Raw genomic sequence first — 21,850 nt, forward strand, 5'->3', positions numbered from 1 at the left:
ATAAGGACACTCGCACTGGTTGACACTCTAGAGGCCCTAGAGAATACCAGCACACCGGCACCTCCATGTCCGCCTCTCTTTAGTAAAACACTTGGGTTGGAATAATCTATGATTGAGCTATGTGCAAAATTTTGATTTTTGGACTTGGTCGGAATTTTGAAATTTAGGAGTTGTGCTAGGTGGCGGAGTATATATATAAATCTTCGGACTTAGTATGATTTTTACTTATTCAAAAATTCTCTAAGTGTTGAAATACTTGAATCTTTGATACTTAAACCAGAACTTATTAAGAATCATGCATGGAGTAACTTTTCATTTATAAGCTATCAAAATACTATTTGTAAAGGACCATTTTGAACTGTCTTATTAAATGAAAACTTAGGAGCAAATCTTATAGAACACGGGAAACGCTGTTAGTTGGGATACATATTGTCTTTGGAGCCATGTTTCTGAAACAATATGCCGAAAGCAGTTAGTACTCTTGAGTCGTAGTAAAGGGCCAAAAGATTATTACAAACTTGTAGCATTTATACTCAAGTTAAACTGTACTAATACTTTGGTACCGTTAGAACCGATTTTCTGAGATTTGTACTTACTTATACATGCCTAGGACTTATATTCCTAATGTAGTTCTGATTTATATGCGGATGTATCAAAATAACCATTTCCTCCAAAATTTTGATTTAAACAAAATATCTCAAAGTCTCAAAGATATTCTCAACATCGATCGGTTGGAATGATATAAGTGTAAACAAATTACTGTATGCAATCAGCAATAACTCCAGAGATTCTCTGATGCTCTGAGCAAAATATTCCACTTTTGGACTTAGCACCGTTCTATTCCTTTTGTTACAGAGAGAATTTTTGAGTCTCTGGACTTATAGTAATTTTTATGAAATTAGAAATTTGGTTGGAAATTTACCAAAATTCGGACTTGTAATAATCGCAACTTTTCCAACTAGATTAACAAATTTCATTTTTCACACTTAAGAGAAAATTTCGTTTTAGAGTATTTCTGTCTTAGCCAAAATATTCCAATTATGGACTTAGAGAGATTCTATTTCTTTTGGTGAAGGATAATTCTAACACTCTAATACTTTATGATTTTAAAATCCTTAATTTAGCGAGATTTGCACTTAGTCAAAATACTCCAATAGTGGACTTAGAGTGATTCTATTTCTTTTGACTTAAGGGCAATCTCTAAAGTAGCTTTGTGAATGAACTGTTAGGAAATTTCATCTCGGACAAAATATTCCACGTCTGGACTTAGAGTGATTCTATTTCTTTTGTCCCAGGATAAATTCACTTATTTTGTACTTAGCATAATTTCATTGAAAAGTTTTGGACTTAGTCGAAATTCATTAATTTTGTACTTGGTATAATTTCATTGAAAAGAAATTTTTGGACTTAGTCAAAATTCACTAATTTTGTACTTAGCATAATTTCATTGAAAAGTTTTGGACTTAGTCGAAATTCACTAATTTTGTACTTAGCATAATTTCATTGAAAAGGAATTTTCTTTGGACTTAGTCAAAATTCACTGACTTTGTACTTAGAATAATTTCAATAAAAAAAAAAAAAAAAAATTTTTTTTTGACTTAGTCAGAATTTATTAACTTTGCACTTAAGATATTTTCAGAAATTTTTTTTCCTAAGCCAAAATTTATTGAGTTTGTACTTAGAATAATTTCATTAGAAACTTTTTGGACTTAGTCAAAATTTTCCAACTTTGGACTTAGAGTGATTCTATTTTATTTTGACTTAGAAAGTTTTTAATTCAATCTTATAAAAAATTTTTTTTGTTTGTATGTTCTTTACAAACACATACATAAATACAATAAACAGTTCACTCAACAATAAGTAGGACATGAAAACTAAATTTTTACTTGCTTTGCTAATGCTAAAATTTCTATTTCATGTGCCGCCAGAATTCAACAGACAACTTGAGAAGAGTTATAAACCATCAATCATTAGTGATAGTGAATATTAGTGATTTAAAAGTATAGTCAACAACCTAAGCCCTATATGTAATTAAAAAGCACACTTATAAGAGACAAAGTTCTAGTAACCAAACGCAGCAAAAGGTTGCAGCAGCCTATATTGGGAGTCTTGGGACGTCTCTAAAAGAAGTAGCAAGTAATATTGGAAGTACTCTACTGTCTTTATAAAAATCCGGATTAAAACAAAGAAAGAAAAAATTTTCTTTTTATACCATTGAGAAAATTTAATTTTACTTAGGATTATTAGCATAAAGACTATAACCAAGTAAAATAAAGTGTGTACATATAGTTTATAGTCTTTATAATCTAAAATTGTCACCATTTAGGAAAAAAAAAGTGCACTAATTCAGCTAATTTGATTTTCAATAATATTTGACCAAACAATAACACCAACTTTGTAGTCTACTTTAAAGAGTTTGATTGACAACTTCCAGCGTATAGATTGATCACCTTGCGTAGGATATCACACTTCAGTAAGACACATAGAATATTGTGTTCTCACTAATTAAGTGGAGCACATCCGGTCTATAATAACCTTGAAAACAAACTGATTATATTCATATATATAGGACAATCTAAATTGAGTCTCAATAATATAGTTATAAGGATTGAAATCACAAGTGAAGCCCCATAATAATTCGCGAATAATACTTAGTAGGATTGGTAGGCATACCCTAATACAACTATAAGTATTGGGTGCGAGATCTTTGATATTCAGGCAAACTGTTGCAATACTATTAGAATATAGACGATCCTTTGGGAGTGAACCTTAGTAAGTTATATTCATAAAGCCTTACAGGAATAAGCAGATTGTAAGCTACATATCCTTAGAGTGGAGTAAGAATTCAACAAGGATTATAAATTGCTGTTTTTCTCAACAATAACATTTGCTAGGAAAAGTCGACGCCTAAGCAAATAACAGTTAATTTGTGATAGTATATTAGCATACCCAAATTAACTTCGCTGCAAACCTTAACATTCTATTTAACTTTATAGCTAACTTGAATAGCTAAACAGCCCACATTAGCTTTATAGGCAAATATAGAATAAATCTAAGTAGAAGTGTTTCTACAGTTGAGCTTAATTAAGGGTAGGAGTGCATTAGCACACACTCCAGAATAAGATTTAAAGCTCACTCGCAAGCATTCACGACGTAGAAACAACTGTAGGTGAAGTAGACAATACATACTCATCTACATTTAACAATTTTAAAAGAAAAATTTGTTATTGTAAACAATTTTTGATTGTTTTAACTTTAGGCGCATTATTTAGTTTCTTCTAGTACCTTTGCTATTTAAATCCTAAAATAGTACAACATCTCATAAGCTTCTTTAAAGAACTCATAGAAAGTTTAAAAGCTTTAAGCTAGCTGTAATGCCATTATTTAATAAAAGTAAGAAAGATGACAACGCTGAAAAGGCGAACACTCCACGTCGAGGACGCTCGACGACGCCTGGAAGAAGAACTCCATCAGCTGATGCAGCTTCTGCAGGAGATGATACACGAAGGGAGGAACCGATGCCCAACCAGGAGGAACCAGAACAGAATGGTGAGAGAACCAAGACGCCAGAACCAGACACGGAATCCGTAAGATCCATACCTATGCGCGAGGACTCACCTGACGCATTGATCAGAGATCGATATGTTAGAGCAACACTATCAGATCCTCTGGGAAATTTCCTGTTCCCACAATTCCTGGATACAATAAGACTTTGTAACCCCAACATACGTGTGGACTCAGAAATGATGAGGAACTTCTGTACCAACTACACACAGAGTATGAGGGAATACAAAGAGGAACAAAGACGTGAAGTTGAGTTAGAAGCCCAGCGTATTGTACACGAGGAGAATGACAAACGCACTCAACGACACTTCAGTAACTTCACCAACCAAACTGGAATTAAACCACCAAGCAGCTATGCAAGCAAGAGCACCCTATGCAACGATCAAAAGCTTAAGTTAGCCAATGGAACCTTCCCTCTCAAGCATTGCTTCAAAGGAGACGGCAAACCACCTTACATTACTGATTATCTGTCAGAGATGAACACTGCACAGGAATTATGTAACCTCTCAAGATCAGAATTCGAAACCTTTATGCTTAGAACCACAACTGGCGAGGCATATACTACTATCCAGCAGAGTTTCAATCTTGGACTATCTATCGAAAGTGTCTACAATAGCTTACTGCTACAGTATGATATACTCATCAGCCCACAGGAAGCTCAAGCTAAGCTGATAGCTTTTAAGGGAACCAAAGCCATGTCATTCCCTAAGCTTGTCAGTACCATTCAAAATCTTGCCAGCAGAGCCGCTGTTCACTATACAGACAAGAAGGAACGACAGAATGTATTCAACATAACTGCAGTGGAGGCACTCAAACGTAGCTTACCAACAAATAGCCGCAATATAGCATCTGAAAACCATCACAATCTCAAACATGATCTTGGGAGATCCCCCACATATCATGAGTTGACCGCTTCCATGTATCCTAGAACTGAAGACCTAGATATGGACCTACAGCAGAATGGTGTATCAGCCAGTTACAATGGAGATTTGTCGCTTCATAAAAAGACAAATAACACCAACTACTCACATGATAGGGATACAAGAATGAATAGAGACAAACAGCCTGCTAAAGTTGCCGCTACGTCAAGCTATTATAGAAGGCCAACAGTTAGAGAAGTTACTGCTAAACCAGCCTATCCTAAAACCTACAACAGAGAAAACAGGGATAATAGAGATAGACAACCACAAAAGAACACCAAACAAGATTATCATATCTCCTATGGTACATCCAATAAGCGCTACTGCGGTGCATGTGGTCAAAATTCCCACAAAATATCAGATGGATGCAGACTACTGTGCGATGACCAAGGACGACAATATCAAACAGCACTAACATCCGGATACTGCCCAAGCTGTCACAAGAAGTATGGCAAAGACCTATACCACGCTCAACACCTATGCCCTGGACGACCAGCAATGATGGAACTGTACCATAGTGGTAAAGTAAGACCTGGTGGTGTGTTTAGACAGGCATATGAAGAATGGGTTGATGCCAAAACCAATGGACAATCCAAAGAGTGTGGCAGAACAAGTAGGGTTAACGCTATCACCGTTCGAATGGATCCTAATGACCCCAAGATTTTAGCGGTAGATAGTTCGGCAGCTATCATGGATGAAAACAGGAAAATGTACCTGAACTGCTCCGGCTGTATGTCAAATGGAAATTACGATGTATACATGACAGCTTTGTTTGACTCAGCAGCAGACAGAAATATCATGTCAACCAGCTATTTTGGTATGTTATTTGGAGTACAACAAAATGAGGTTAAGAACCATCTGGAAAAGAGTGACATGGTTCTTGTCAGCTATTCTGGACACAAAATCCCAGTAGCTGGAGAAATAACTCTCATGATTCGCCTCACACAGTTCTCAGGCATCTATAGACCAGTACCGTTTATGATTGTACCTGAGGAACACAAGAATGTCACACCTATGATCATCGGAATGAATGGCATTAGAGATCTCCAATTAGGGTTGACTTTCGTTGCGGACAACCACCCGCCAGCACCATATCTATACTCTATGTTCCATCCTGGGAGAGTACTAGATAGCCTGTTCTGTTCTGATTATGAGTTACAACTCTGCACAGGGACAATTGACAAAATTGACTCTAATGAAACTCAGACTATAGAGATGAACATCAACCATTTCTTCAACTTGGCTCCTGGAACAAAAGTCATTCTCAGCGATGACCACATTGCCAATGATAGAAATGGAGGAATCAAAATTCAGCCTGGACAAACGCAACTGACTGTCAACAACCGAGGACAACTCAGTGGAAGAGCAATGATAACAAATGTCACTGAACATGCAATCACTAACACTGTTATCACCGGATACTTGGAACCAAGCAACCAGTTTGAAGTCAAGGAGATCACCACAGACTTTGATTTCACACAATCATTCCTACACAATGTATCTGTGACAACTGAGCTAGATGAGATTGTACAAGCCCTGGAGCAACACGCAGAGAAAGCTAATACTCCAGCTGTCAATCAGATCTCACTAGACACCAGAAACAACTCAGTTCAACTCTTATAGCTACCAAAATACAGTGCCATCAATCTGGTAGAACGATCTTTTCCTTTAGCTGATGGATATATACCGAATCCTACAGCTATAAACAATGACACTCCAGTACCAGGAGTAGCCTTATCTGACTACCGTTCTAATATTGATGAAATTCTAACTACACCAGATCCTGAAAAGAATAAACTTTTTGAAAATAGTGATGACGTTATTGAACTTGGCTTAAAACATATAGCTGAATCTGATAACCTCATGGACTATGTAACGGAACCTACCGGCTACAGTGTGCCTAAGGACCAGTTTGTTAAACCAGAGGATCTTGTGGTGCTGTCAGACTATCCACCAGAGGTAAGACATTATATAGAAGACATATTCCTAAAATCTTACCCCGATATCATATCTACACATTCTACTGATAGAGGTAACATGAGTAAATATCTGGGCAATTATACAATTAGACTAAAACCTGGTCAAACTTTACCCCAGCACAAGAAATCATATTATTTATCACCCGTAGAGAAAATGCAAATGCAATCTATCTTAGAGTTTTTGTTAAAGAACGGCACAATTGAAAGAGCTAATTTGGATGGGGATTCCTATAACAACTATACAAGCCCAGCTTATCTGATTCCAAAGTCGGATCAGGGGAGCTGTCCTCGTTTAATTGTAAACTTTCAACAATTGAATCCTTGTCTGCAGTCTGAACCTGCACTGCTACCCACAGCAGAAAATTTGATTCAATCACTAAGGGATAAATTTGTGCATAGTAGTAGTGACATGGCTAACGCTTTTCATAGCATAACGCTAGATCCTTCTTGCAGAGACCTAACATTGTTTGCAACCCCATTAGGAGCTTTTAGACACGCATCCTTACCAACTGGCATTAAGACTTCACCTGAAAGTCTATCACGCTTTATGGAAAAGATATTACACTGGGAATTGGTTTATGATGATAATGGTAATGTTGTAATGGACGGTGATTTAGCCAAAATGGTATACTCACCTATCCCTGAAGTACAGCACATTTATGATGATTTCATTGTCTCAACTGAACTAGCTAAAACTAGATCAGAATCATTGAATATACATTTTAAGATTTTGAAGAAAGTTATGGGGAGAATACACACGCATAAGGGAAAGATTAGTTTAAAGAAATCACAACTTTTTAAAAGTAGGGTAAATTTCTTTGGATTCTTCATTTCACATAATTATTGCTGTGTAGATCAAAGGCGAGTACAAAAACTTCTAAATATTCCCATGCCTACTGATATTACTATAATGAGATCTTTTATGGGAGTACTACAAAGTATGCATAAACATTTAAGATTTGATATTATGGCTCCTACACATATTCTAACTTCACTTACATCTACTAGATTAGGTAAAACTTTTGTCCCAACTCCAGAACAAAGACAAGCATTCGAAGATATTAAGAAAGCTTTAGCTTCAGGACCAATTTTTAGCAAATTAGTTAACTTATTGGCACCTAAGATTATTTTGTCAGATGCAGCCGGCACCTCAACTGGCTCATATTCAGCAGTCTTAGCGCAGATAGTGACACCAGAATTACAGGCTAAAACCCTACCCCCTGGGCTAAACTTCGATGATCCTGTACACCATGTTATTTATGATAACAGATTACCAATTTTACCCCTACCTTTGCAGATTGAAGGTGAAAATATTAAGGATTATGCTAAACGTATGTCTGAGGATGGACCGCCTGAATTTGAATATTTGGCTAGTAAAACTTTGGGCTATCCTGAAGATACTGTACACAATAGTCTTGGGATATCTTTACAATTGCTTTTGGAACTAAATAAAGTTCAAACACCTTTGACCACCATCCTGCAAAGAGCATCAAAAATCATACGTTCTACGATGTTGAGACAAAAGTATATTCAATTCGTATTCAATAATGATAGGGATAAATTCTTAGAATTTATTCGCAAACTAGAGCATGGATATGTATATCTAGATCCGCAACAACTCATATTCGAAGCTCTTAGTGTGGCTATGTACCGCCCTGTGATAGTTATCACAAATATAGAGGGTGTCAAACCTGTCACTCAACACTGTTCAGACAAAACAAAACCCCCTTTTGTATTTTTACTATATGAACACAAGGAGCAACACATAGTAAGACCCGCAATGGTTTCATCAACCAATAGCTTTAATTTAAAATCTTTAGCGTCTATGTTTGAAATTATTGCATACGCCTCAAAGAAAATTACCGTTGCTGAGTCAAGATTATATATCATAGACATTGAAATCCTAGGAATTATTTATGCAGCAAACTCATTTAGAACTCTAATAGGTCCAAGCTGTGAATGCACTTTGTTAACAGACGCAAAATGTGCTTATTATCTTTTCAATCCTAAAGCATTAACAGCCGTTAATAAATTGAAGAGGTGGAATACCACTCTGTTAACTCTAATACCGAAGCTAACAATGTCTTTCTTGAGAGGAGAAGACAATTTAGCAGATTTCTTAACAAGGGCATATAAGGCTACTTTACCAAGCATCAAAAAGGTAGCCCTACCTAAATTTGTTAAATCTGGGTTTGAAGATAACTTACCCCAATATAAAGTTTGGACTATTGAAGAATGGACACAGTTCATTATGGATAACCCCGACTATTTGGGTTATGATGAACAACCTCCACAACAAAAGCAACAAAAACCCAAAATCACCATAAATTCACTTGCCGCAGAACATAGAGTTATAGGCAAGGTACTAAGACCTTTGGAAATCCTAAAAGAAAGGATTAGCATAGAAAATATAATTGCAAACCAAAAAGAGGAATACTCTGATATTTACACACGTTGTCTAACCTCTAAATCAAACACCTACACTTATAAAAGACAGAACTACGAACTTAAAGACACGATTCTGTTTACAAAAATAAAAGGAGATTTAAAGGTTTATCTCCCAACCAAACTACTACCAGTATTAGTATGCTATACTCATCTTTTGTTAGTACATAGTGGAGAAATTAAAATGCTTTTGAATATGCAAAATTCCTTCCACCCTAACCTTAAGAAATATGTTAGAAATTACACTAGATCTTGTTTAAATTGTCAACTTCAAAATTCATCTACAAAACTAGAACAAGTAGGAACCTATAGTACAATTTCAAGACCTTTTGAATGTGTAAGTATTGACTATATACAATCCTTACCCCCCTATCGTAGTTATAATCATATCCTCACTATAGTCTGCCAACTAACAGGAATGATTCTTGCATATCCCATGAAATCACTCACATCCCGTGAATTTATAGACAAATTCATGTTTTATTTCTATCCTAATTTCTCCCCCAGACAAATATTGTGTGACAATGCAAAATCATTTTTAGAAAAGCAAAATTTGATATTCTTTGCTTCTATTGGCATCCGAGTTTTGTATTCTACTGCGTACTTTTCACCCTCTAAAGGATTGGTTGAAGCTAGCAACAAAGTAATAAAATGGCCAATCATTAAAATTTTAGCGCAAGACTCAACAACCTCATGGTTATATCTACTACCGTTAATAGTCCGACAATACAATTGCACTAAAATACCAAAAACTGGATTTTCACCCATGGAATTATTATTCGGGACACGCAGCTCCCTGTCTAAATTGTTCTTTGGAGCAATAAAACCGGACGAATATCACCCTGAAATAGCTCGCACAGAAGCTTATGTGCAAGACCTCTCAGACGGTATACAAGAAAACTTGGACATTTCAGCAAAAGCTATTGAAAAGGGAAGGGAGGCAAGACTAAAGTATATTAACAAAACCCGTATACACAAACAATTTGATATAGGAGATCTTGTCTTGGTTACAAATAACACTATTACACCTGGTGTTAACCCAAATCTTACTCCTATCTATCATATTTCACCCTATAGAGTTTTGGATGTAAGCCCTAACAGTTGCACGCTTGAAAGAATTTCTGACAAGAAGACTGAAATATTTAAATACTCTTTCAACGAAATCAAAAAGTTCAAGCCAATTGACGAACATTTTGACACCCTCCCAGAGGAAATAAGGGGAATTATTACAAAGCCTTATAATACACTCACAAATCAAGAGATAGCCACATTAGTTAAAAATGACACACTTCCGCTTATATTCCCGGTTAATTCAAAAGATCCGCAACCAGGAATACGCGCACACTCACCCTTAGAAACACGAAAACAAGCGTCACAAAACAAAAAACCATTAGACTCTGATTCGGACATAGAAGACTCAAGTGCCGATGAGGACATGACACTAGATTCCGTATTTATTACCGGAGGTCGACGACTTAGGAAAATAAATGATAGACATGTCAGATTTCGGAATGGCACAAGTTCACAACCATAATTTACATTTCCATTTACCCTGTAAACTTGTGAACAATATGATAATATGTTATTCTAATCTGATAACTAAGTTATCATATTCATGAAAAATTTTCCCACTCAAGGTTATATATCCAGTGGTAAAATATACATCTTTTCCCTTCAGCAGGGGAGACCAACTATATGCAATATACGTCGACTAAAAAGTCGATCCCTTCAAAAACACTTACATAAAAAAAATTGCATATAGAAAGTTTTGATTCTGTATAGGCAAACAGAGTCAAACGATTGATACAGATTGTACAAATATACGAATGTTACGAATGTTAAATACGCACCCTGATATATACAAAAAAAAAAACTATTTAAAACATTTAATACAAATTGTATAAAGTATACAAACATAGCAGTACTATTAGGCAACCTATATATATATGCCTTGAATTGTGATGAGTTGATTAGTTATTAGAAACTATAACCACTCTACATACAAAAAAATATGTCAAAAACTTTAATTATAACTTCGGACAGGAAACGCCCACTCAGAATTTTAGTAGTAGTGAACAATAACGATAACTTAAATTTTATCCTGAAATTGAGTCAGTTTACTATAACATATCCACAAGTGAGGAAATCACCAACCTTGTGAAGTACTACAGTTATCACATAACACGTAAGTCTTAACAGAATATTTTATAAAATCTATAAAATGCAAACTAGATTCCGAAAGCCTATGCCTAGATCACAACGAATTCTACATGAGACCTTCGCGAACCTAGTAGAATATTGTTATAACTTGCTTACGATGATTAAAGAAATGTTATCGTTTAAAATAAGTTGTGGAATCAGCCAACCTAGTCGTATTGTACGATACTTGCATTGTCGTATACTTAGAAACACTTATAGAGACGCATACAACCGTTTGGTTATACGGTATAGACAGCAAGAGTATAGAAGCCGACAGACTATAACAGACGAATTACGGGCTGTAGCACGCCAAATAGAGAACCTGAGAGACACAGTCCTCCTCATTTCTGGACATTGTACTCTCCCCACTATCCACGAAGAGTAAACTAGATTAAAACTGATTCTTATAATCTGACTTCTAACAATGATGTACGGACGTATCCTAACGATATAAAAGCTTTGCATATGATAAAACCTCTTGTACATATGTGTATTGATGTAAAATACTTGTATTCTCATATATCTCTATGTAATTATTGAAAAAATTTATCTTAAATAAGAGCGATAAAAACGGTAGGAAATTAATCGCATAAATCATAGCTGAGATATTAAAAAGAACATAGCAAGTAATTTTGTTATTTATGAAAGTTATCATAAATCAAATGAATGTAAGCTAGTTTAAGCACCTTGTAAAAATAATGCTTTAATTATGTATCTAACTAAATTAAGGAACAGACAGTAATACTTATAGAGTAGCTACGTAAACGGGAATTGTACACAACAAATACTAAATCAGTAAATAACAGTGTATATGTTACTTAAAATCTTTATATTTATTTTAACAAAAAGTAAATAATCTTTAGAAAAGGTATAAAATTTTTGACAAACATTTCTCTTTGGTGAAAATATAAAAATTAAATCAATTTTGAAAACAGAACATAAATTTTTATTTTACAGTATTTGAAAAACATTATGATAGTAAGAAGTTCTCTGACAATTTAACATCTTAGTTAATATAATTTGGACATAAGCTGTATATTGGCACATATTAAAACTTCGAGATCGCTAATACTATTAATTGAATGCTAAATGTCGAATTTGTATATATATAAAAGGCACATAGCCTAACAACAAGCCAATGTGAGCCAAAAATTTAACTCTACTTGTTGGAAATAAGACTTAGGTTTAAATTTAAAGGGACATAAGAACATTTTACCTCGAAACATTAAACTTTATGACTATTGTATTGAAATTTAAAAGGGATGTTAAGTTCTATAATTTTAAAAGGGGAACGTTACTTAATCTAAGCCTTATTAATTAAATAAATTTTCCTTAATGAGATCATTCGATCAATGATATTACTTTAATTACTCATGAGCTTCTTAAAAATACTTGAATAAGCGTACTTAAATAACTTTGTCTAACGTCAGTCTTTCGGTCTACTTAGATATTGGTTACAAAAAATATATATGCTATTTACAAGTCCTCTCTATATCACAGCACAATTAAAAATCACGATTAATGCACAGGGATGGATATAAATGAAATTTAGAGAAAAGGTACTGAGGTGCGAGTTCGATTAAAATATCTATATATACATAACCCTTACAAGCTAACAAGAATGAATAAACTGTGACATGAGGCTGTAATTACAGTTGTTAATATACTATTGAGAAAAGAAAAAGATTAATTCGCTTACGAAGAAAAGTAATTAAGATTGAATGAAGTTTTAAATTATGGGCATAAAGAAAATACAACCTTATAATCATTTCCTTACATACTAATACCCTTACAGACTAAACATGTATATACATAACATAATGGCAGAAGTGTAAATTAATATTTAGTTTTGTACAAGTATAAAAAGTCATAACGTCTAATAACAAAAGTCTTTACTTCATAGTGATTACTATTTTGACTAGTTACATAAGAATTAGAAAATCTGTAAATTTAGTCACATGTTGTCTAAACTGGTCATTGTCTTAAAATTTGTATGTCATATTCAACCAAGCTAACAGCGCCACTTTACGGCGTACGTTTAGGGAACGTAGGACCCCGACGTCGAGGGACTCCCTCAACGCCGGAATCCTCTGTCCTGTTATTATCTGAGGAATGCGTAGCCGAATTGAAGCTATTCTCCGCCGACGTTATCTCTTCCAAAATGGCAGGAGTTGGAGTACGCATGGAGCGGCGCACACGTTCCAAACTGAGAACTCTCAGTGGTGTAGGGTACTCGATCTCATCACTCACCGCATTAAATCTAATGGGCGGGAGATCAACGTCCTCGATATCATCAACCAGTGGGACTATGCTAGCCGCATCCTAAAATAAGAAAAGGGACATTATTAGACAATCATTTTTATAAACGTTCACAAGAAATGTATCAACACTTATCCATACATGCTTGCGAGTCAATTTTTTTTGATTATTAAATAACTTATCCATACTCTTAATGTTAACCATTAGGAAGGAACTACATCATAGTTAAAGTAAAATTATTGTCTAAAAGCATAGCTAACTGAGCTAAACAGCCTAGTCTAAGTTACGTAATTTTTGCAATGAAGAAAATAAGAATATTATAAGAGCTTATCAAACTTACCTCAGACAAATCAGCTGCAGATGGAGAATCAATGCGACTAAGGCACATAATAGAGCTCAATGAAGAGCTGTCGCTGGATCCCTCAGCTGTCCTCTCAGTACTGGCCCGATTACACCGCCCCATAGTTGTGTAGAACTGCGTCAGGGGGATTGAATTGGTCGCCTAAAATATAATAGATTTTATTAGTTTAATCACAACACCAAAATAGAATCTAGGAAAATCAGGAAATAAGAATGTCTAAAATCCTGTAAAGCTATATGATTAGGTAGCGATTCGACCCACTTTATAATAGAATTAAAATCTTAAAACGGTTCAAAAATGCTTATGCGACCATACATTTTGGGATTAATATTCTACCAATAAAAGAATTTTAGTTGCAAATACCTCTAGATACGTGTACAAATATACAGCCTCTTTCTGAAAATTAATATAGAAAAACTAAAGCATGGATACTTACATGAAGACGCTCTGATTGATCAAAGATCAACGGACGGAAGCCAGGACTTCCCGACGGGGTGTCCAATCCCGCAGGCACATTACTTCCAGTAACTCGATCCTCAGTGGCAGACAGGCGGTGTACAGCAAACAGCCCAACTCTGGATCTCACTTCAGCTGGAGTTGATGGACTAGCAGAGGGAGCCTAAAACAAAAAGAAAACATTAAAGTCTTGATCTAATATTTAAAACCCCAATGAGAAACGTGCGGCACGAGCAGACTCTCAACCTTCCCAGAGGGAAATAATATTAGTTTGCTAATTAAGATTTTAGTAAATGTTAACTGGTATCTCAATTTGATTGCGGTAACCGAGCGGATTTCTCTGGTGACATAAAACGACGACAAACGGTGAGCGATATATATGGAAGAGCCTAAAGTCAACGTTGAGGAAGTGAGAATAGGACAGAACAACCCTGCAACATCATGATGCTTTATTAGACAAAACGGGTGGCTATACAAAAAAAAAAATACAAAACAGAAAAAAAATATACAACAGAAGAAAAGCTCACCTGTGTATCTGACAGAATATCATCCATCACAGAGGACGCGGCTTCATACATGCCTGTATCCGACGGCTCCACAGTTGGCGACGTAACTCCAGATCTAGTCCTGTTGGTCCTGTTACCGCAGTGAAGAAGCTCAATGGTCCGGACGCCTATATCACGGAGGCGCGTACATACATCTCTTATCCAGCGAGCCAGCGACCTGTCTGAGGTGTTATCTAAACGAGTTAGAGTCTCAAGCCCTACAGCGCCAAAGAAGACCACTATGAGAGCACAAGAAAACAAGCCTAAACCCAACAACATGTTAATTAAGCCATCCATGTTGAGTGCGTCCAGACTCGTCTTCTGGTCTCTCCTCGACTCGGCAGACCCAGAATCACCTCCGGCAACATCGTCACCAATGTCACCGCAGGAGTTCTGCATCACCGAATTGAGGAGAGACCAGATGATTTGTATCGCTCTACTAAGCATCAGTGAGAGATGCTCGTTGCCAAACATCTCCCCTTGATCCCTTTCGGACTCTACAGTATCAAAAGTACTTGTACTCCCATAGTCATCAACGTCAGCAAGGCTTGGCATCCCAGACGCGTCGCTGTACACTGAACTCGAGTCGTCTAAGGAGGTTTCGAGAAGCGAGGAATTGGCAAGAGTGGCCGCAGCCGCTCTCATCGATTCCTCGAATCTTTCCTTAATATTCTGATGCGCGTCCAGGCTGTCCGGAATATACATTATGAGCGGATGTAAATTTAAAATAGAGGACTAGTGATTCTGAAAGGCAATATAGTAAAATTAATTTTATGAAAAAGACTGTACACACGAATATTTTTTTCAGTATTTTAAGCAACTATGGTTGAGCTACCTAACCATTAAAACTTTGATTTATCATTTAAAAGTAGAATTTATTTGAGTTAAAGAATATGTAATTAATCTTACATGATTCAACGCTTAAAAATAGCTATCGTTAAGCTATTCAAACATTAAAACTCTGTTTTAATTATTTAAAAGTAGATTCAATTAAGTTAAAGAATGTGTAATTAATTTTACATGATTCAACGTTTAAAAATAGCTATCGCTAAGCTATCAAAACATTTTCATTATGATGTTTCAAGCAACTAAAACTTATGTACTAGCCAAATCTGAATATTTTAAATGACGTTTTAAAAGTACCTACGATAAAGCTAGCTAAATATAATTTTTGTAAGCGATCATTTTAAAATAAATATGGTTGAGTTACTTGTAACGTAAATAACCTATCAATTAGCGTCATTATAATTGAATTAAGTAAAAAGAAAATCTTATTTTAAAACCTATAGCAAAATTGTTTTAGAAGATTTGAGTCAAGATTCAATAAATTTTGATTATAAAGAGGGACGCTGTAATCAAATGTTAAAACGAATAAAATGATGGAACATATCTGTATCAATATAAGTTTTGCTTACGATGAACGAATTTAACTTTTGCAGACGGAAAACGTAAACAAAACAAGGTACGTCAATTTACCTGATGATTCAGATATGTCCTATCAAAACTACAAATATTATATAAAACAAAATTGTCATAGATTGAAGATATACCCATATTGTTTCTAACCCACTTTCGATCAAAAATATAGTGATAAAGGCCTTATCGACGAAGAAAGTAAGATTCTTGAGTCTTAAATAGGGGCTAACAAATGCAATAATGAGCATATCAACAATCTATAACATAAAAACATCTATATAAAACAAACGGGTTACTATATTTTTATCACTTTTATATGAATTCTCTTGGAATTAGCGGTAAAATTAAACACTCGAACGCAAGCTCCGCTCGCAAGGACAATTGTTGTTAAAATGAGCATAATTATTGGGCCGCCAGCTTTTTATAACCTCGCTCAAATCCAACCCCTATCACTTTTGACCGCCCAAACATAAACAAAGGGTTGACAACTTATTGTTACGTAAAATTTTAATTACGGACGTCGAACGATATATTTTGTAGATATTAAGTCTAAAAGGTATACTTGACAGCGATGTAATGTAAGACATTAGTCCTTAAAATGATTAAAATTTATTCGTATTAAAAATAAAATAAATACAGCTAATGCCAACAATGGTATAAACCATATGTACATATACAAAATATACAAACAAGGGTTGCCAACTATTGTTAGTAAAACCCTATACTTATACATATATACGAATAATGTAACCAAAGAAATTAATACGATATGTAAATACTAATTGTACTTATGAATTTTTATATAAAATATTGTTTAAATTCAGGAAACAGTTATATTTAACAGAAATAGAGATAACTAATCAATCCATTATAGGTCTATCTGTAACGAAAAGAATTTCTAGAATATCCCAGGGATAAAATGATTAATAAAAGATTATTAAAAGTTCTTTTGTTTAGATTACCATAGCCAGGATACCCCAAGGAACCGGTTGGAGCACGCACACTAACTCTTTTTAGGATCTACCATGGACCAGCCTGGAGATAACCTAGATGATCATGGAGTATTGGAGCCCTACCACCACCCTACCTTGGACGGATTGCGGTTGTGTTCCTGTCAACACCTTGATGCTATAGACGAGAACAACAACATTATCACCACACCAGAGTACGATGGATTCTCAGAGAACCTGTCCATCACCATCAGGAATTTCTTGTTAAATACAGCCCTGAATACCAGAGAAGATAGTAGAGTGGAGACCGATAGTGACATTAGCTCCAGCAGCACACTATCTCTCTCTACCAATGACCTCAACCAACTCTACTATGACCTGGAAAATCACTCAATCACCTTGGACGAGAATGGCAACGAGGTAGCACAAGTGGATGCCCTTGGCTACATATCTACCTCACCCCCAACCTCAGTCTACACTTCGAAAGAGAGCATTTCACCACCTAGTTCATCATCAGAAGAAGCTGAACTATCCAGAACAACCAACGCAAAAACATTTATTGATGTGACAACGTTAGATAAAACTAAACCCCTCAAGAAAAGAATGTATTCTATTTGGGAGGTTTATCATCTTGTATACCCAGCTATGAAAATACGCAAAGCTTACTTTCTTAATGGAAAGCGTATTTAACTTAGCTTGGAATACATTTATAGTTTATTATATATGCCTATATACTGGGACTACTAAACTTTTTCTTTTTCTCTTTTTTCTTTTTTAACAACTTACCCCCATTGGAGATGCGATCCTCAATTTTCAAATTCTTTGAACGTACATATGAGACTTTTACAGAAATGCTTCGCATCCACAACTATCTATCTATGCTTGATATAAAGTCAACACTTTATAGAGCATATTACGAATATTTGATTGACGCGTGCCCTGCAATTATCTAGTAGCACTCAGGGGCAAGACACAATTACTTTAGCTAGGCCCAAGGCATTATTTGTATCAATTTATGCATTCATAGGCCTATCTTTACCTATATGACACCATATATGGGTAACGCTAGCCTATTCATGGTAATCTGTATGTGATTTGCTAACAGTATATGTTTATTAAAGATATTATGTTTATAGTTAATGTAATCATATAAACAAACAGTACAAATATGTATGCCTACAACCATGCCTGATTTACGTCACATATTAACACACAAACATTTAATTGCACAGACAAACACTAAAATCCTGGTCCAGAGCTAATGTTATAGCATGTACCTCTTGAATTTATTCAGTTATTTATTAACTCCCCTACCATCAACTTCTCTTTCTGGCTTTAAAAGGTAATGACTTAGTTGTTTGGCATGCATTGTAGTTTAAATTTAGGCCCCTTAGTACTTAGCATGAATTGAGCTCAGGCCTTATGTTAGAATTCTAACACTTAGCACAATTCACTGCTTGGGACTTAGGGCACATTTCTGTCCTACTCTACTTATAATTTTAACACTTATCCTGTAAATATTTTCATACTTAACTTATGCACTTGTAATATAAATACACTTTATAAAAAACATTTTCCTTCCTTAATACTTAATATGCTTATATAATTCTGATCGAATATCAAAACCAACCATTTATTCTTAGGTTAAAGCAACATAATACTTCGCGTGGGTCTTTTGTTGAGCTTCCACCAGCTCAACCAAATTCGTATTATACTTGTGGGAATAGAGGGTTAAGCATTCTAAACAAACGAACCGACGATGAGAATGTCTATGTGTATTGCATTAAAATTAGGTTTTAGTAGTACTCATAGAAGAGCGGTCACGCTTTTCCTCAACAGTTTAGCGGATTTAAAACCAACACGCATCAAGCGGTCAATGGATCCTATAAATATACACATTTGCTGAATCAAAACTGGTTTTACCTAAAATGTATCTGCTCCTTCTTCGTGTCTATAGTATTTCAAAGATTTTTAATAAAAATATGTGATTATTTGACTTTAAAATAACCTTTAATCAAAAATCATCTTATAGTTTAAAGATTGTAAATATAATTTTGTCATATTTGTTGAGGTTTTAAAAAAATATTTCTATAGACAATTCAACACTGCATATTTAGGATGTATAACAGTGGTTATTTTATGCATTATTAGTGATATAAAAAGTCATGTAAAAAGCACTAATCCTAATTGATTAGATACTTAGCCGTTTATTACACAAAAGTCTATCTTTTCTGTTCTAAACCATTTTAAATTTTATATGGATAAAATTTTGATATAATGAAACAGTAAGTGGGATAATATATGACACGAAAGGTTCATTTAAAAACATTACTTTAAAAGATATACTTGAATACACTTCATTTACCATTTTATTACTTAATAGTTACTAGGTAAAGTAAATGTTTTTTAATTTTAATTGCATTAAAGTTGACAAAAATTTGATAATGATCATCTGATATGTTTTGTATGTAAACAGTATGTATTTTATCTGTAGCTTAAGATTTCGATAGCTGATTTATTTCTACACGCTAGGAAAGCTTCACGTACATAGGATCCAGGATGGGTTCAGGCTATTTGATTTTTAGATTTAAGTCTTAAGTCTGTTATGCCTTACGCCAGAAAACAGACCAACTAGACGCTAGGGGCACAATCGCTATTTTTTTATATAGAGATATATATAGTATATTTTAATTTAACATCAAATTAATGTCTGGTGTATTAAAGATTATTTAGCAATTGAAAACAATTTTTATTTAATTTTGTATCTTATTTAAGACATGGCAAAACCTTTTTTTAAATGTGATCATAATATACATAGGTCAAAGATTTTGGTCGTTGTGAATCTATAATTGTAATTTAAAAAAACAAGACTTTTTCTGATGTTTGATTTTAATAGTAAAGCTTTTCTTTATTAAGGGTTGGTCTGTCTGTCCGCAACGGATAGCTCTTATCATTAATTTAGGCCTTTTATAATTATCCTATTGATTTCATACTTGGTTGATTATTCCTTTAGTAGTAAGGTACGATTTAGAAAGCATAGCAATTCGACAAAAAGTTTTAAACCTTTTTGTAATAAATACTACAACAAGGTACAACGTTATAAATGAGGCACATATATAATAAAGTCCTAAAAATGTAGGAGTGTCCTTAAACAGTATGTTGTATTTTGCAACAAATTTACTTAATAGTAAAACTATTTAATGAATAATGAACTATTCAGTTTTTAACTAATTAGACTATACTTATTAATAACTTTCCTTTGATATAATCAATTAAATGCCTAATTTCTTCAACAATCTATTGTTTATGTGTTTGATAACTTATACTATTGTGTCTTTCATACAAAATTCGAGTGTTAAATTGCTTATTGTTTAAAAACTGTTTAAATACAAGTTAATGTTTAAGGACATAATTACATTTTTAGGACTTGATAAAGAGATGCATCGCTTATAACATTGTACTTTGTTGTCCTAGGAATCAATATCCCAAAATTCAGTTCAATTGGATAATTTTATCACATAAAAATATGTTGTTTTAAAATTTTTAAAAATGAACAGTTTAAATTGGGCGTTCGGAAATTCTGGTAACGATTTTAGAGTAACTACACTTTCTAAGTCGTACCCAAATACTACAGGAATAACCTTGCAAAGTTTGAAATCGATAGGTAAATTCTAAATTAACGGAAAAAATCTAACCGTTTAACTAAAAAAGCTAACATTTCCACCTTCAAATCTAACTTTTACTGACGGACAGACAGACGTGACGTACCGACCCCAATTATAAAAAAGCTTCGCTTTTAATAACAGTAAATATGTTGTAAATCAATACTGTCAGTATTTTTAAAAGCGAAGCTTTTCTATAATTAGGGTCGGTCCGTCCGTACGTCCTTCACAAACGGATAGCTTTTTTCGTTAATTTAGGCATGTTAGATATGTCATATCGATTTCAAACTTTGCATGGTGATTCCTTTAGTAATTAGGTACGATTTAGAAAGCATAGTAACTCTATAATCATTACAAGAATGTCCGTACATCCATTTTAAACATATTGATTATTTTACTTTTTCAACAACAAAGTTTTATGTGATCTAATCATCCGATTGATCTGATTTTTGGTATGCTGATTCCTGGGACAACAAAGTATAATGTTAAAAGCGAAGTAACTCTATAATAAAGTCCTAAAAATGTAAGCATGTCCATAAACATTATCCTGAATCAAGCAGTTTTCAACAAATTTACTTACAATTTTGCTTCGACTCTTATACATTTATATTCTGATTATTCAGTTCTGACACTATATAAGTGTTAATGTCCGTTTGTCCTACCGTTTCAGTGCTTCGCTTTTATGGATGTTGTCATAATTGTTTAGTTAAATAATATGTTGATTTTTCATTACTGTTTTTACTTTCTAAGTTTAAGATTTCAAGGTAAATTGAAGAAAAAAAGCATTAATTAAAACCAGAAGGTACCCCCGTCGACAATTTCATGAGTTATAATTAATCTACAAAAAAAAGTTTTAAAACAACTACTGCTTTCATGTGTTAGAGATAATATACATTTTACATCAAAGGCTATTTTAAAGTCAAATTAGCACACATTTTTAGTCTAATTCTTAAAAATTCTATAATCCGGAAGAAGGAGCAGATACAATTTAGCTAAAACCAGTTTTGATTTTGCAAATATGTCTATTTATAGGATCCATTGACCGCTTGTTGCGTGTTGGTCAAAAATCCGCTAAACTGTTGAGGAAAAGTGTG

The sequence above is a fragment of the Acartia tonsa genome, chromosome 8 (assembly GCF_053477335.1).
Source record: "Acartia tonsa isolate MP-2025a chromosome 8, ASM5347733v1, whole genome shotgun sequence".
NCBI classification, from domain to species: Eukaryota; Metazoa; Arthropoda; class Copepoda; order Calanoida; family Acartiidae; genus Acartia; species Acartia tonsa.